At 47.5% G+C, this 15,429-nt stretch overlaps 1 long non-coding RNA gene across 1 annotated transcript; it reads right to left on the reverse strand.

The window, feature by feature from the left end:
• Window positions 1-8,418: 8,418 nt before the first annotated feature.
• LOC141055601 (uncharacterized) lies at window positions 8,419-11,693 on the reverse strand. Its single transcript, XR_012221500.1, has 2 exons — window positions 9,628-11,693; window positions 8,419-9,354 (listed from the first exon to the last, which is right to left on the reverse strand). It is a non-coding gene; the product is annotated as an uncharacterized lncRNA (long non-coding RNA).
• Between the last annotated feature and the right edge of the window lie 3,736 nt (window positions 11,694-15,429).

A 15,429-nucleotide genomic window follows, 5' to 3' on the forward strand; every position in this document is an offset into this window, starting at 1 on the left:
GGGGATCAACTGACGGGACTGAGCACCAGCAACACAGGAACAAGTGTAGATTGTGCTGACGCCACTTCAGAGATGTAGCTGGCGGGGTTGGAGGCCAGGGTAAATAGTAGAGACAGTGGAGCCAGAGGCCTAAGTGGAGCATGGTTAGAATCAGTAGTAGTCAACAACCTCCATAAAAACCGCTGCCCATTGGCCTCTGCATGCGGCATGCGTAATCCTGGGCTCCAACAGCGTCAGTTGGTGTTCAGAAGTGTCGTCTCCACAGAGCCAAGCACATTCATTCAAGTGTTAGTGGGGTTCAGCACTGCCAGCTGTTCCCCTGCTGTGGAGATGGCAAGTCTCCTGCTGCCTTCACCTGCCAAAAGCAACAGGCCCCAGCCTGCTCCTCGCCTAATCCTGGGCTCCAACAGCGTCAGTTGGTGTTCAGAAGTGTCATCTCCACAGAGCCAAACACATTCGTTCAAGTGTTAGTGGGGTTCAGCACTGCCAGCTCTTCCCCTGCTGTGGAGATGGCAAGTCTCCTGCTGCCTACACCTGCCAAAATCCAGTAGGCCCCAGCCTGCTCCACGCCTGATCCTGGGCTTCAACAGCGTCAGTTGGTGTTCAGAAGTGTCGTCTCCACAGAGCCAAACACATTCGTTCAAGTGTTAGTGGGGTTCAGCACTGCCAGCTGTTCCCCTGCTGTGGAGATGGCAAGTCTCCTGCTGCCTACACCTGCCAAAATCCAGTAGGCCCCAGCCTGCTCCACGCCTGATCCTGGGCTCCAAAAGCGTCAGTTGGTGTTCAGAAGTGTCGTCTCCACAGAGCCAATCACATTCGTTCAAGTGTTAGTGGGGTTCAGCACTGCCAGCTGTTCCCCTGCTGTGGAGATGGCAAGTCTCCTGCTGCCTTCACCTGCCAAAAGCAACAGGCCCCAGCCTGCTCCTCGCCTAATCCTGGGCTCCGACAGCGTCAGTTGGTGTTCAGAAGTGTCGTCTCCACAGAGCCAAACACATTCGTTCAAGTGTTTGTGGGGTTCAGCACTGCCAGCTGTTCCCCTGCTGTGGAGATGGCAAGTCTCCTGCTGCCTACACCTGCCAAAATCCAGTAGGCCCCAGCCTGCTCCACGCCTGATCCTGGGCTCCAACAGTGTCAGTTGGTGTTCAGAAGTGTCGTCTCCACAGAGCCAAACACATTCGTTCAAGTGTTAGTGGGGTTCAGCACTGCCAGCTGTTCCCCTGCTGTGGAGATGGCAAGTCTCCTGCTGCCTACACCTGCCAAAATCCAGTAGGCCCCAGCCTGCTCCACGCCTGATCCTGGGCTCCAACAGCGTCAGTTGGTGTTCAGAAGTGTCGTCTCCACAGAGCCAAACACATTCGTTCAAGTGTTAGTGGGGTTCAGCACTGCCAGCTGTTCCCCTGCTGTGGAGATGGCAAGTCTCCTGCTGCCTTCACCTGCCAAAAGCAACAGGCCCCAGCCTGCTCCACGCCTAATCCTGGGCTCCAACAGCGTCAGTTGGTGTTCAGAAGTGTCGTCTCCACAGAGGCAAACACATTCGTTCAAGTGTTAGTGGGGTTCAGCACTGCCAGCTGTTCCCCTGCTGTGGAGATGGCAGTCTCTCCTGCTGTCTCCGCATTCTAAAGACAGTAGGCCTCTGCCTACACCCTCCTATTTCCTGGGCTTCAACACAGCCAGTTGTAGCTCGGAAGTGCCGTCCACACGGAAAGAGACACTTGCTGCTGTGTCTCAGTGGGGTTCAGTAACGTCAGCTGTTCCCCTGCTGTGTGGATGGCAGTCTCTCCTGCTGTCTCTGCATTCCAAAGACAGTAGGCCTCAGCCTACACCCAGATTTTGCCTGGGCTTCAACACAGCCAGTTGTAGCTCGGAAGTGCCGTCCACACGGAAAGAGACACTTGCTCCCGTGTCTCAGTGGGGTTCAGTAACGTCAGCTGTTCCCCTGCTGTGTGGATGGCAGTCTCTCCTGCTGTCTCCGCATTCCAAAGACAGTAGGCCTCTGCCTACACCCTCCTATTTCCTGGGCTTCAACACAGCCAGTTGTAGCTCGGAAGTGCCGTCCACACGGAAAGAGACACTTGCTGCCGTGTCTCAGTGGGGTTCAGTAACGTCAGCTGTTCCCCTGCTGTGTGGATGGCAGTCTCTCCTGCTGTCTCCGCATTCCAAAGACAGTAGGCCTCTGCCTACACCCTCCTATTTCCTGGGCTTCAACACAGCCAGTTGTAGCTCGGAAGTGCCGTCCACACGGAAAGAGACACTTGCTCCCGTGTCTCAGTGGGGTTCAGTAACGTCAGCTGTTCCCCTGCTGTGTGGATGGCAGTCTCTCCTGCTGTCTCCGCATTCCAAATACAGTAGGCCTCTGCCTACACCCTCCTATTTCCTGGGCTTCAACACAGCCAGTTGTAGCTTGGAAGTGCCGTCCACACGGAAAGAGACACTTGCTCCCGTGTCTCAGTGGGGTTCAGTAACGCTAGCTGATCCCCTGCTGTGTGGATGGCAAAGTCTCCTGCTGCCTACACAGTCCTAGTACTAGTGATTTTTAACCGTGCTCCAATTAGGCCTGTGGCTCCACTGTCTCTTGTATTTCCCCTGTCCTCCAACCCTGCCAGTTACAGCTCCGAAGTGGCGTCTGCACAATCCACACTTGTTCCTGTGTTACAGGTGTTCAGTCCAGTCAGTTAATCCCCTGATGTGTGTCCGGCAATGTCGCCTGCTCTGTCCACATTCCCATAACTAGTTATGGGAATGTGGACAGAGCAGGCGACATTGCCGGACATACATCAGGGGACTAACTGACCGGACTGAACACCTGTAACACAGGAACAAGTGTGGATTGTGCAGACGCCACTTCGGAGCTGTAACTGGCGGGGTTGGAGGACAGGGGAAATACGAAAATCAGTGAAGCCACAGGCCTAAGTGGAGCTTGGTTAAAATAAGTAGAAGTCTACAACCGATATTAAAATTTCTTCAATGCAGCCTCAGCCTGCTCCGTGCTTGTCCCTGGGCTTCAACACAGCCAGTTGTTGCTCGGAAGTGCCGTCTTCACAGAGTAAAACACTAGCTCCTGTGTTTGTGGGGTTCAGTAACGTCAGCTGTTTCCCTGCTGTTTTGATGGCAATCTGTCCTGCTGCCTCCCAATTGACAGCACATCAGGCCTCAGCCTGCTAAGTGCTTGTCCCTGGGCTCCAACATCGCCAGTTGCTGCTCATAACTGACTTTGGCACGGGTACTCCCTCCTGCCCAGCTTGGTTCCAGCCCTGCCTGCTGTTTCCGGGAAGTGTCAATGTCAGTTTGCCACCCCAAGTTGCCATGTCGTGTTGCGGTTGGGTTAGCCGAGGCTAGGGTGCCAGCAGTTTAGGTGCTTCCTATGTGGACTGCGGGTTCTGGTAAGAAAGGCTTGTTCCGTAGTGCCAGTAGGACAAGCACCCCCTGTAGGACTGTGTGATTCGGTAACTGCGGCCAGCTTGCGGCATGCCAACTTTGCTTTTCAGGGGTAACTTCAGCTGCCCCTCCGGGTTCCAGCACCGTTAGCTGGTTCTCGGCAGAGCCTTTGGCCTAGGTGCCTCCATCTCGGTATCCGAGTTCCGGCAACGTCTGCTGGTCCTTGGTAGTGCTTTGTAGCACAGGTACCTCCTGCTTAGTAACCGGGTTCCAGCACCATCAGCTGGTCCTCGGTTGTGCCATTGGCTCTTATTCCTTCTGCTGCCCCTCCGGGTGCCAGCACTGTCAGCTGGTCCTCGCTATTTCCATTTGCTCTTGCAGCTTATGCTACCCATCCGGGTTCCAGCACCGTCAGCTGGTTCTCGGCAGAGCCTTTGGCCTAGGTGCCTCCATCTCGGTATCCGAGTTCCGGCAACGTCTGCTGGTCCTTGGTAGTGCTTTGTAGCACAGGTACCTCCTGCTTAGTAACCGGGTTCCAGCACCATCAGCTGGTCCTCGGTTGTGCCATTGGCTCTTATTCCTTCTGCTGCCCCTCCGGGTGCCAGCACTGTCAGCTGGTCCTCGCTATTTCCATTTGCTCTTGCAGCTTATGCTACCCATCCGGGTTCCAGCACCGTCAGCTGGTCCTCGGTAGTGCCATTGGCTCTTGTTCCTTCTGCTGCCCCTCCGGGTGCCAGTACCGTCAGCTGGTTCAAGAGGACAAAGAACAGGAAGACAACCACCAAGATGTAGAACAACAAGAGAGAGAAGACAAAGAAGCATAAAAAAACAAAGCAGAAGAACATTAAGCATAAGACTAATACTCTGAGCAAATGATATTATCTTATTTATAAGCAGAAGAAGACTAAGCAGTGTATGGGGGTGAGTCCGTTCCTCCTCGTGGTGCCCCTGGAAAAGGCCTGCTGCTGCAGGCCAAACTGAACGCGGACAAATCCTGTTGTAAATCTTTTGTGACAGGCAGAACGGAAGGTGTAAACTTCTAACTTTTCTAGATAACAACTACAGGAATGCCTGACACAAATAAGAATATGATGAAGAAGAATAGGAAGAAGATGAAGAAGTTGAATATGTAGAATAATAATTGTTGAATAAGAAGAATATGAAGAATGTAAGAAAAGGAAGAAGAAGAATGTAAAAAAAGGAAGTAGAAGAATTTAAAAAAAGGAAGAAGAAGAATGTAAAAAAAGGAATAAGAAGAAGAATGTAAAAAAAGGAAGTAGAAGAATGTAAAAAAAGGAAGAAGAAGAAGAAGAATGTAAAAAAAGGAATAAGAAGAAGAAGAATGTAAAAAAAGGAATAAGAAGAAGAAGAAGAAGGTAAAAAAAGGAAGAAGAATAAGAAAGAAGAAGAAAGAAGAAAGAAGAAGAAGACATACATGTCTGGCAAAATATAAATGAGGCTAACATAGTCAATATCTTTGTAACTCCTAACGTCTTTAAAAAAAAAGTTTAATTCCTGCTATTCCATTTGATTGGGCTAAACCTCTATGGCTTTAATGTCTCCTCCACCTCCCACAATACATCCTACATTATTCTTAGTTGTTTTTCTTCATGTAGAATTAACCTACAAGGAAAGAAAGGTTTTTTTTAATTCCGATATTTTGGCCCCATTGACTTGCATTGGTTCCCGGTATCGGAATCGGCGATACCGATACTTTTTTTTAAGATCGGCCGATCCATTCCGATCCGATATTTTCAAGTATCGGCTGGTATCGCTCAACTCTATTAGTGATGTTTATTTCCTTTAAAATGCATTAAAATATTATTATTATTATTGTAATTGTTTTTAGTAATTTTAAAGAAAGAAAAAAATCTCTTATTTTAAAATACAGGTACATGGGAATGCAATGGTATGTAGAGATGTAGGTCTAAGTGCTAGTACAATGTGCATGCAATTTCAGAGAATTTCATACATTCAGGGTTCGCTCACACTTGAGTATACAGTAAATCGGACAAATGCAATCAGATAAAAAATATCGGATTGCACTCAGACCAATTGTCATGATACCAGTGCTGGTTGACCGGCACTGCTGGGGTTAATGTTCTGACCTCAGTGCAGACTCTCACCTGCACACCTGGGACCTATCATGGTGGCCTCTCATTGGTTCTGGGGAGGCTTCTTATAGCCTCAGGAAGCTCCCATCTCCCATCAGTTATACTTTCGCCCTTGGCATTGTGTGGTGACCCCTGAGTGTGTTAGTGCTGTGTTTTGGTTGCTTGATTCTCTGTGTACGACTCGGTCTGTTCTCTTGATTTTGCTTTGAATTCTGCCTGGTACCTTCGACGTCTGTTTGGTTTTGATCTCTGCTTGGCCCTGACTATCCGTTCTGTCTCATCCATGGTACTTTAATGATATCTTGTGTATGACCTTTGGCTTTGTCTGACCTCCCGTCTGTTTAACCCTCCTGTACCTCGCTTACCTGTACTGTGCATGACCCCCGCTTTACCCGACTTTGAGTTTTCTACCTTCTTTGAAAGCAGGACGCTAAGCCCCGCCCCCTTGCAGTCACATGACCGTTCACATGACCGTAGGTCCTGTGCCGGCTTGCTAAACTTCTACATTTAGGTCCTGTGCATCTTTATTTTCCGGCTGTTCTTGTCCCCAGGGGTCCCTATGGTGCGGGTGAGTCCCTGCTTAGCAGAGGCTGTACGCCGGCGCTGTCAGGACCCTGACACCAATGTTATTCAATGAGACAGTGCAGCTCTAGGTGTTCTTTCTCCACTATGCGTATTCTTTCTCAGCTATATTAAAGCATGAGAAAAAAGTGTGGTATCTGATTTTTTTGGATAGGCCAGAGTCACACTAGCGAGAAATACGGACAAGTGCTATGTGCAAAAAAACGCATTGCACTCGTCCCAATGTTAATCTGTGGGGTAGCTCCCATCAGTAGATTTTTTCTCAGCCGTATTTTACAGGCTGAGAAAATCGCAGCATGCTGAGATTGTCAGCGTATTACACCCATAAAATGCCAATGCAAGTCTATGGGTGTGAGAAAAATACGGATTAGACACGGACCACACGTGTGACTTGTGAGAAATACGCAAGACTTCTCCAGGTGACAGGAAATGGACTCAGCCATTATCAGGAAGCTTTGACATGCTAATTAGCTTAGATAGCGCTCCAGACATCCCGGAAGAACGCCTCCACGGAGTCCACCATCATGTCCACATACATCAATGTGGAAATGCTGATCGTTCCTGTCCAAGAGAGGCCAGAACTGTGGGATCAGAGGGACGCACATTATGCAGACCGGGCCCGAAATGAGGCGGTCCTCATATGTGGCCAGATGTTTCATGATTATGAGGACAGACCACGTGAGAGCCAGAAACAAATTAGCAAGTTCTATCTTTTAATAAAAGTCAAATTAATGAGCAAACTAACAAATTTTCCCATTAGACCCTAAAATAATAATGTGTGTTGGTTTTTGCCCATTCTGTGTAATATATCTGATGTTTAAATGATACCTTACTAGGCCATATGACACTGTAAATACATGTTAAAGTGTTCAGAAATTTGGGCAATGTCATAATTCATTATTGTGTGACATTGCAGTGGAAGATGTCATGTTTTGCTGGCGCAGCATCCGAGACCAGTACAGGCGGGAACGTCAGCAGCAGACCAGGAGTGGGGATGCAGCACCGACAAAGATAAAATATATTTATTATGACCGACTGTCATTTGTGGCTCCCATTCTGGATCTCAGACCGCAAGTACATACATCATACCACATTTCACATTTGCTGTTTAGGGTCATATCTACAATTTTTTTTTACCCTTTAAAAACAGAACTCAGTCCAACCTCACTGAGAGGGAGACAGGGTCTGATTCGGAGGCCATTATTGACCCTGTTGGGGGAGGTGAAGAGGTGGATAGCCCATCTTCTGAACCTTCCAGCTGCATCCCACAACCTCCCCCAGCACCAGCAGTGGCATCATGCAGCCTGGATGAAGCACAACAGGAGGACCAGTGAAATAGCAGCAGCCCTACTGTGCCTCTTGAGATCTCACCCCAGCCTGGTGTCATACCCCGCTGTGGCTTATGAAGGAGAGACATCCCTGCCACTGTCACAAGGAGGCATGTCGATACAGGGATGTTAAATTATTTGTCCAGGATGATGGTGAGGAAGCCTTTGCCTGCAACCTGGCCCCGTACCTCTGACCACTACCCCAGGAGGTCAGACTGCGTGTGCGAGAATCAATTCAAATCCTGTTTGATGCCTGCACACACCCCAATAACCCATATGAGGTTTTTGAGTTTTTGGAGCACTGGCAGCTGTCACCCCGTAACCAGCTCAGAATGTCCCCAATACCAGAAGTGCAGGCACAATCAGAATCTGAGCCACCTCCTCCACGGGTGCCTACACCACATACCAATCCACCACCAATCCAACATTGGCCTCCACAGGCACAAATGGCAGCCTACAATCCACCTGCCCAATACGGCCACTTGATCAGACCCAGTGTTGCAGGCTGGTCCCAACCTGGCTTTGGTCGACATGGCCATATTGGGGGGTATGAAACACGTGGCTACCAAAATCCACAGGAGTATCCACTCCAATATCCCTCATCCCACTTCTATAGTTAGCACCAGGATCCTGGCCACATCACCCATCCTGGTCCAGAATATGTACCCACACAGAGTCCAAGTTGGGCCTCAAACCCAGCACCAAACTCAAGCTGGACTCCCGTCATCCCCACCACCAACCTACCAGAATTTATAATTTGTTGTTTTTTGGTATTTTGCTAACGCAAAGTTCTGTATTTGTTCCAAATTTTGGTTTTACAAATGTGAAACATATTTTTTGCCCAAATTTGTATGGGCACTAAAGCCATATGAGTAAAATATGTTTTTTTTTGTTCCAAAGTTATATTTTGGCTTTATAAAAAGTTAAAACCATATGACTTTTGTGTGTTATTTAATTCAGAACTTGGTCATCTTAATCTTTCCACATTTGCCACAATGTAAGGGAAAGCACACACAAACTTCAAGAACAAACAGGTTTTTTAATTAACAACATAATGGATAATTACAACATAGATATAGCATTCTCTTGCCATGGAGTAGCTCCCTGAGGTGAAACAAAATAATTAGTGAACACATCACGTACTTTGATTTTAGAGGGCGGACAATTGGCAGGTATCAAATGTGGAATAGGCCTAACCACATTTCCAAACACAACTTCAGCGCCATCACATGAGAAGCAATCGTATTCGTGTGAAGTTATGTAGAATCACACTTGCTTTAATGACCTCATTAACATTAGCTTCACTCAGCTGAATGTCTGACTGGAGGACACGCCATTTGGCACACAGAATGCCAAAGGCGCACTCCACCAGTGCGGGATAGGCGAAAGTTAAAGATTCTGCGCCGGTGGTCCATGTTTCTACGGGGATAGGGCCTCATTACATGACGGGTCAATTGAAAGGCCTCATCTGAAACAAGGACATAAGGCACATGTTCACTGTTGGAGCCTGGAAGCTGACTTGGTGGTGGCAGGTCCAACTGATTATTGCACAGCCGCCAACTCATAATGGAAGAATTAAAGACTCTAGAGTCTCCAGTTCTTCCATAGGGCCCAATATCTACAATTATAAACCTGTAGTGACTGTCAACCAGGGTCAACAAAACTACAGAAAAATATTGTTTTTTTATTTATAGATTTGGGATCCTGAGTTTGGCGGCTTACGCACACGGATGTGCTTCCCATCCAGGGCTCCAATACAATTTGGAAACTGGCAGCTCTCCTCAAATCCACGGGTAATCCGCAACCAGTCTTCCATCTTTGGCTCAGGCATGACGACTTGATGACGTCGGGACCATATTTCAGAATAGGTAGAGCGGACTATGCCTCATACTGAGTATTTCCCAATTAAAAATTCATGATGTTGTGCCACATATGAAAGACCAGTTGTGAGGAAGCTAAAAGACAAAAAAAATTTTAAATAACATTTCAAGGTTACAACAAAATTACAATAATCAAAGTTACAGTGTCGACCTAACAAGCCTTGCCAGAACAACATTAAAAGATTTCCAATGGCTATATGATTTTAAATACAAATAAATATTAGTATTTAATAAGAGTTTGTATTTCTGAATTTAAAGCCTAAAAATTCTTAACAAAAGTTTGTAAAGAAATATCTATTACATTTAGAAACATCATCAACATAGAGTAGGAGGAGAAGGAACACATACCATAACGTAAGGTTAAGGCGCTCAGCAAAAATACATTTGCGCAGCCTGGTGTCCTGAAAGGTGATCCCAGGGTGCACTGTCTCTAACAAAATATCAAAGGTGGCAAGGCTCATGCGACAATATTGGTAAAACTTGTCGAGATGGGTCCTCAGAGGTGCATAGAGATGGTGGAAATGGTCTTTAGTGAGGCGTTGCCTCAAAAGCGGATAGACCCAGATTCGTCTCCTCCTCCTTGGATCTACAATCAAAGGATATGGCTGGCCAAAGTGGTGTGACAAAACCCAGTTGAAAAGTACTCGCTCAGTTGGAGTGAAACTAAGTCTGTCTGACATTTTTTACACAAACCACAAATACACCAGCACAAGCAAGGAACCAAAATGGCCAGATTGTTGCCTCTACAATAGGTGGCAGCCTCCAAATAGGGTTGCTGATTATGATTTAAATTATTTGCATGCCTCAAAACCATTAACCCCTTAACCCCCAAGGGTGGTTTGCACGTTCATGACTGGGCCAATTTTTACAATTCTGACTGTTGTGGATTTATTTTTGATTTGGGTAGATTTACCCCTGTGCATACTGTGGCCTGTCCTAATTAGACAGAGTCTTATTGAGCGCTCAAAGAAGGAAAGACGCCAGACTTGGTTGGCAGCAATACCTCCCAGCAAAACCTCTGGAAACTTTATTCATATATGGTCTTTTATCAGTTCGTATAAAGGAGTGGTTACTCATTAAGATAAAGGCTTTACTTCTTAGCTAATTGGTCAGTTTAAATGCATGTACATATATGGGTGTCCGACCTGGGGTTATTTAGACACCACGTGATTTACTGTCCGGAGTCTTGCCCTTGTCAGCAAGTCTCCAATATCGGCCGGACCACCTGGCCTAAGTTTCTCATTCCCTATGTCTGCTAGATATTTCTCAAATCACAAGACAATGAGATGACTGGGTAGCAGGTTATTTCCACCAACTAGTTATAAGGTTCAAACTGTGAATATGTATCTGTGTGCAGTATATATGAGTATATAGCAGTATATAGCCTATATAAGAGTACATGAGTATATAGCCTATAGAAGGCAAGTGAGATCTATATGAAATACATATATATTTCCATAACAATCCCCCCTTAGATATCACTTGCCCTAAAACCCTGCTCCTGGCCCAAAGCGCTGCAACTCTTTTATGCTGCCAGTGGACTGACATATGCCTAGTGCATACATCATCCTCTGTACAGACTTTTGCTAATGGGCGGTCAGGAGATCTGTCCCTAAAGGGGGTGTGGTGCAATGTAATCAAAGTCTCTTAGTTAGCAGTCTATGCAGTCAGTGCATGTGTATTCTCCATCAGGTAGGCAATTTATTCAGTCAGGGAGGTCATCCACAGCATCATTCCAGCTCAGGTGTATCTTCTGGTATGAAGGCCTTTTCCTGCAATGCGATGTGTGGATCCAGGTGGGGTTTCCCTCCAGGTCGGTGGAGTCAGCACTTGGAGAAGGGCCATCGGATCTGGGATTGAGTGCTTCTCTTTGTGGACTTTTCTCCACCCACACTCAGTCTCCTGACTTCAGGACGTGTATACCAGGCACCGAATCTGGACCTGGCAATGAAGGAGAGAAACTCGAGAATGGACATTAGCAAAATTCTTGATAAATTCAATTACACATGCAGACAAAGTATCATATTGCATAGTCAACTGCTAAGTAAAGAATACCCCTAAACTGGGTTTTTTACCCAAATAGAGTCTCATATTGGTGACAGCTTTCTCTGAGCCTACGGGTGTGTCTAATGCCAGGGTTTATCTGTCTCTTGGGCAGATCTTTTAGCATGCTGCTCTTAAGTGTCCCACCTAGTCTATGGTGTGGGATGGTGTGTAGTGTGTAGGCCTAAGGCCTCTTTCACACATCAGGTTTTCGCCGTCAGGCGCGATCCGTCGCTTTTGACAGAAACCGGATCCGGCGAAATGCAATGCCGGATCCGGTTTCCCCCCCATTGACTTGCATTTGCGCCGGATCGCGCCGGATGGCCATGCGTTTCATCCGGTTTTCGCCGGATCCGGCAATGTGTCGCAATGTGTCGCGATCCGGCGTCTGGAAAAAACGTCTACTGTAACGTTTTTTGTCTCCGGCGAAAAAGCCGGACGCGCCGGATCCAGCGCGTCCGGCTTTTTCACACAATGAAAGCCTATGAGCGCCGCAATGCGCCGGATCCGGCGAAAGCCGGATCCGGTGGCCGGATCCGGTTTTTTTGGTCTGAGCATGCTCAGTAGCTCTGCCCACAGGAGATATATAAAAGCAAGACAATGGGACCCTCAGCCACACCCAACATGCCACCCAAGACTGCAACCAGGCACAGGAGAAGGCAGCAGACATCTGCAGCAGCAGCACCATCAGCAACACCCCAAATGGAGCAGCATGCTGAACGGGAGGGGAGTCCAGAAGTAGATGAGAGACGGTAATTATCAAATCCCCCATTCCTCCAAACTAGGGCCATGGAATATCAAGATATTCATTGGCCCTTTGTTTCTCTTTATTCAACAGCCGCCAAAGAGATGCAGCAGCAGCAGCAGCAGCAGAAATGGCATCACTGGCAGCAGCAATACCCACAGCCATGGAGTCTGGCCATCAACAGGACAGCACATCTTCTTCTGGGAGCCCTCCCTCGCATCGTCAGCGTTTGACGGTAAGTTTTTATTTCCAAAATCCATCATCTCTGTAATATATGTCTATTCATCGCCTTTTATTTCAAAACAGGAATCACAAGATGAAGAGGAGCTCCCAGAAGAAGAAGGAAGGGGTGGACAGACGCTTGGAGTGGGCTCACAATTCGTAAGTTTTTTGCATCAAACGCAGAAACACAACATCACACTACACACAACACATAGAAAACAATGTTCTGCAGACCACACACAGCAAACAAATGCCTACATCCAAACTCATAACATTTTTTGTTTTCTTCTCTAGTCTTCCCAATCTGGTGCTCGGCCAAGAGGTCCTCGCAGTGCCTCCCAGGGTCGTCGGCGACAGCAACGCGGCGGTCACCAGCGTGTAAGTATAAATATTTTTGCTTTGTTTTTTTGCACTTTTTATTTCATTTCTTTTGTGGAGGCTAATTATGTTATTTTTGTCTTTTTCTTTAACAGCCTTCACAGCGTGCTCCCGACTCTGACGGTGAGGATGGAGGGATTGATGTGGACCGCCTCATCGATCTCGTCAGAGAAAGGGAGCCGCTCTGGAATATGGCTGACCGCCGCCACGCTGACCTGATCATTACCCGACGACTCTGGGAGGAAATCTGTTCTCTCCTTGTGGGCCGCTGGGAGGACCTCGAAGCTCGGGACCAGATTAAAGAGCGTAAGTATATACAGTAATGGTTGCTTGATGTAAACCAGTGTTTCCCGAACTCCAGTCCTCGTGGTCCCCACGGATCATGTGTTCAGGATTTCTATTTACTATTGAAATCCTGAAAACATGACCCCTGGGGACCATGAGGACTGGAGTTTGTGAAACACTGATGTTGTATACTAACCACTCCTTTCTCGTTTCAGGGAACAGAATTGTGAATCGGTGGCGGTCTGTGAGGGATCGTTTCAAGAAGGAGTTCAATAAAGAGATGCGGGCCCCGAGTGGATCTGGAGGACGCAGGAGCAAGTACAAGTACGCACAAGCCCTGTCGTTCCTCTGGGAAACAATGCTCACCAGAAGGTAAATATTACACACCACATGTGAAAAAGATGTAACTTTTTTTTTTCAGCCAGGGCCATACCATGTCAGTATTTTAATTGTTTTTTTTTCTCTTTATTCCACAGCACGGTGAGCAGCACTCGGGAGCCTGCACGATTGGACCCTTCTGAGGCGATCCCTGAGGAGACCGGCACCGAGGGACACTTCGACCGCCCCGGTACATCTGCAACTTCCCTGCCTTCCCACACATTCGACCCATCTGTCCCATCCACCAGCACAGGAGCATCGTGGCCGCCTACATTACATGAAGCTGCTGGTGAGGAGATCGCTTTCCCTTTACCCCACCCTTCTGCCCCTGCCGCCTCTAGTACACCTGCGGGTACTGGGCAGCAGCGGCAGAGGGGTCAGGAAAAGAGTTATGCGCAAGAGTTATTGCATCTGAATGCATCTTTCCAGAACTGTCTCAAAGTCTTGTCAGAGCAAATCTCCGCAGGCTTTCAGCAGATCAACTCCAGCATTCTGGAGGTGAAGACACTTCTGCAAACCATGCATTCAGAAGCAAGATCTTCGCCAAACCACACCTTTTTCAGGTCTGTTGTGGAGCGCATGGAAACGCTCTCTCCTGCCCAGCAGATGCATGTAATGCATTCGTGCCACGGTGCTCTACAGCAGGTTACCTCCCAACCTCCACCTCCCACCACTGTAGTTCCTCCACCTGCACCCCCTCCAGCCACTTTCCATCCTCCCCCTCCTATTACATCTGCACCCCCTCCAGCCACTTTTCATCCTCCCCCTCCTACTACATACCAGCAACCTGCCCAGTACCAGCAACCTCCCCAGTACCAGCAACCTCCCCAGTACCAGTCATCTCCCCACTTCCAGCAACCTGCCCCGTACCAAACTCCTTCCCCATACAACTTTCCATCAACATCATCTGCTCCTACAGTCCCTGCCCAACCCTCCACTCCACCACCCACCACCTCTTCTGCTTCCCACATGTCCACCCATTCTGTAGTTTTTTCCACACCTTCACCTCTAACTGTTCCTTCCCCACCACGATCCCAGTCCTCTCTCCACACACCCAGTGTCGAAGTGTCCCGCAGCCCCTCCAGCAGTATTTCCACCCCACAATACACAGAATTGTAATGTGTGTTTTTTAATAAAAATGCCCATTGGGTTTAAAACCTTTATTAAAAAAGTTTTTTGCACTTTAAAAAATTTAAAAAAAAAAAAAAAAAAATTTAAATAAAAGTTAAATTATCGTTTCACAATGGTTGTCTGTCTTTTCTTTCTGCGGCGAACTATGTTTAAAAAAAAGGTTAAATACAGGGTATTTCAAAGGTAAAAAGGTATTCAAAACCAGGTATATAACTGTGGGTAAATTTTAGCTTTTTGCCACAGTTGTGTTCCTGGTTGTGTTTGAAGCAAAGTATTTCACCTAAAAAGTTGTGTTTATTGTTGGTGATTTCCTAACAATGTACACAACTTTTGTTAAAAGGTGAAATACTTTGCATAAAACACAACCAGGTACACACCTGTGGCCTAAAGCTAAAAATAGTAAGACCATGACAAGATAGCCAACTTTGGTTGGCAAAGGTATATACTGTTGGTCCAGAAGGTACACAAGTTTGGTTAGGGCACAAATCTTTCACACTCTGTCATCCTGCCAGTGTACTCTGCCTTGAGGGGCCACAAGGGTCAATTTTAAAAACCGGATCCGGCGTAATCCGTCGAAAAAACGGATAGAAAAACGGATGAACCGGATGAGACGGATCCGGTTTTGTCTGTCAAGAACAAGACGGATCCGGCAGAAAACCGGATCCGGCACATCAGGTTTTACAAAACATTTGCCGGATCCGGCATTCCGGCACGACGCCGGATCGCGCCTGATGCCGAAAACCTGATGTGTGAAAGTAGCCTAAGTCTGACCCTACTGCTGATCAGGTTTCTTGTGTTAGGTTTGCTGTGTATGCGGGTCCCTGATCACTTGCTATTGCTTCTGGAAACCCCATATCTGCACACTATTTTTGAGAGTAGCTTCTTTGCAGTAGTCTTCGCCAACTGGTTCCTTACTGGGAAATCTTCAGGCCAGACGATGTGGGGGAACTTTTCCCGCTTGTCCGATG

This window comes from Dendrobates tinctorius, unplaced genomic scaffold (assembly GCF_039654945.1).
Source record: "Dendrobates tinctorius isolate UK_male_01 unplaced genomic scaffold, ASM3965494v1 ptg000188l, whole genome shotgun sequence".
In the NCBI taxonomy this organism is placed as follows: Eukaryota; Metazoa; Chordata; class Amphibia; order Anura; family Dendrobatidae; genus Dendrobates; species Dendrobates tinctorius.